Source organism: Benincasa hispida, chromosome 5 (assembly GCF_027475165.1).
Source record: "Benincasa hispida cultivar pf3 chromosome 5, pf3_genome.v1.1, whole genome shotgun sequence".
In the NCBI taxonomy this organism is placed as follows: Eukaryota; Viridiplantae; Streptophyta; class Magnoliopsida; order Cucurbitales; family Cucurbitaceae; genus Benincasa; species Benincasa hispida.
In genome coordinates, this window is record NC_143482.1 from 40470552 (window position 1) to 40473421 (window position 2870).

Consider the following 2870-nt stretch of genomic DNA (forward strand, 5'->3'; position numbering starts at 1 on the left):
ACGAGGCTACGAGCGGGCAGTTCAAAACCCAATTTGCCTGTTTGAACTAGTTAACTCGATTCTTTTGTAATAGTTTTTATTTTCAGTTTTGAGGCATATTATCCCAGTCCATCAACTTTTATTGAATGTACATGTGATGTATGTTTATATTATATGCCATAATGTATGTCATATAGTTTTAAAACCCACCATAGGTTATGCATTTTATTCATGCATCATCTTTATATTATAAGTGTTATAATATAATAGTTTGCATGATTAAATTACCTTAAAGCATGTTCATGCATCATATAATATAAGAGTTATAATATATGCATAAATTAAAGCATATCCATATATCATCTTTATTATAAATGTTATAATATAAGGATGTATGTTAGCATGTATGCTTAGTTCATTACTTGTTATATAAAAGTTATATAGTAGTAATGTATGAACATTGCATGAAGCATGACACTAAGGTTTATTTATAAAAGTTATAAATACCTTATGAATGTCTAGCTTAGCAATGTGGTTGGTTTTAATTGTTTCATTCTTTCTAAGAGTTATAATTAATGAAATTAGAATTAAAATCAATAAGAAAGAGTTGCATACAAACTTATGCTTTCATGTTTTAAAAGAGTTTTAAAATTTGATTGAGATAGACCTAAGATCATAGTTCTAATGAGATTAGAAACCTAGGTTTAATCTTTTAGTTCGGTTTAATAGGATTAAATTGATTGATAAAAGATTAAATATATACAAAATCTATCTATAAGGGATTTTTTGGCTAAGGCTGGTTCTGGCTAGGCTGGGTAATTAAGTGGATGGAAACATCGTAATCCTACCTAGGAACCTACTTGGAAAGGTGAATTAGATAGATTTATTGCATGCATGCAAATTTGATGATAGTTTGTTAAAGTGTTTAATAAGACTTGAATCAAACTTGTTTAATCATCAAAAGCAAGTGTTGTTTCTTAGAAAATTAAACATCCACTTAGTTAAAATCAGTAGCTTGATTTACTAAGTTAATGAATCCTTAGGTAGAACATTCAGTGGAAGGTAATTGAGGTATATGATACTTCACTTTACCTCTACACGTTCTAAACCCTAAAAAGTTAACACTGTGAGATCTATCCTCGGCCTCGAGGCACCCGAGGAGTGTCTCTCTAAAGGATGGCATTTGGGTTGGTCAATACCAAGGTGAATGGAGAGAATGTTCATAGTAAGTGGGAGCGAGACGTGTGACAACATATATCTCTGTCTCTCTCAATAGGTTGAATAAAGTTTTCATGCATCGCCTCAAGGCACACTGGGAGTATCCCCCTAAAGGATGGTTGTATTTGCACAACTCTTTATGATCTCCAGAAATGGATAGGGTTGCTTTAGTCTCTTATCCTAATCTTCTTTTTCGCTATGGTGGGCACATTAGGGAAGGACTGTAGGGCCTAAAATGAGGGGTTACACTTATACAGAGTTGTTAAAGATGTTAACAAATTCTGGACTGAACAATGCTGACCGTTAGATTCAGTTACAAGGAGTTTTTTCTATCTAATGGCTGAGATTGTCTCATTCCAGTGAAGGGACACTTGATCACCCTACGGTGACTTTTGTCCTACCTCACTAGAGCATCATTACAAAATAGATGTCACTTAGGGTACAATAGAACTATTTTTCTAAAACTTAATTGGTGTTAAAAGTGGTAATGCAAATAGACTTATTAAGTTTGTTCTTTTTACAACAACTTTTAAATTATGGCTACCGCTACTCTTTCACTTTTAGCTATCGATAAATTGATTGCGAGAACTACGCTAGTTGGACGAATACGATAAACACGACCCTTATCATCAATGACTTAAGGTTAGTCCGTATAGAGGATTGTCCTCCTATTCCATCTCCTAACACTGCTCGAAAAGTTGGAGAGGCATACCGGCGAATGACAAGGCCTGAATGTATATCTTGGTCAGCCTTAACGACGTTTTAGCTAAGAAGCATGAGTCCATGATCACTACACGCGAGATCATGGATTCCTGAGGAGAATGTTTGGACAACCGTTCGCGCAGCTCAGGCACGACGTTCTTAAGTTCATCTTCAACTTCAAAATGAAGGAGGTAACATCTGTTCATGAACATGTTCTAAACATGATGGTCCACTTCAATGTGGCAGAGATGAACGAGTCAAGCATTGATGAAACTAGCCAGGTTAGCATTATTCTGCAGTTGTTACCATAAAGCTTCCTTCACTTTGTAAGCAACGCTGTTCTAAACAGAGTTGATTACAACCTTACAAATCTACTCAACGTGTTGTAGACTTTCCAGTCTTTGCTGAAAAGCAAGGAAAAGAAGGTTGGTGAGGAAAATGTTGCTTCATATTCCAAAATGTTCCACAAAGGCTCGACCTCAGGAACTAAGTCTACACCATCTTCTTCTGGCACCAACAAGTGGAAAAAGAAGAAGGGTCGTAAGGGGAAGGCACCTATTAACCCACAACCTGCTGCTCCATGGGGTAGGCAACCAGTGCGGGTTGACAAGGGAAAATGTTTCCACTACAACTAGGAAGGGCACTAGAGGCGAAACTACCACATTATTTGGCTGAGAAGAAGAAGGCCAAACAAGATAAATATGATTTACTTAATTTTTAGACTTATTTAGTGGAGAATGATGATTCTGCTTGGATTATTGACTTTGGGGCCACTAACCATGTTTCTTCTTCATTTCAGGGAATTAGTTCCTGGTGGCAGCTTGGTGTGGCAGTTTCGTCTCAATTGTGGCAGTGGGAGGTCTCCGATTGACTTTACAAAATAGGTTTATCATTTTGAATGATGTTTATGTAGTCCTCGAGTTAAAGAGGAACTTAACTTCTGTAAAGTCTTTGCTTGAATGTAATTATAC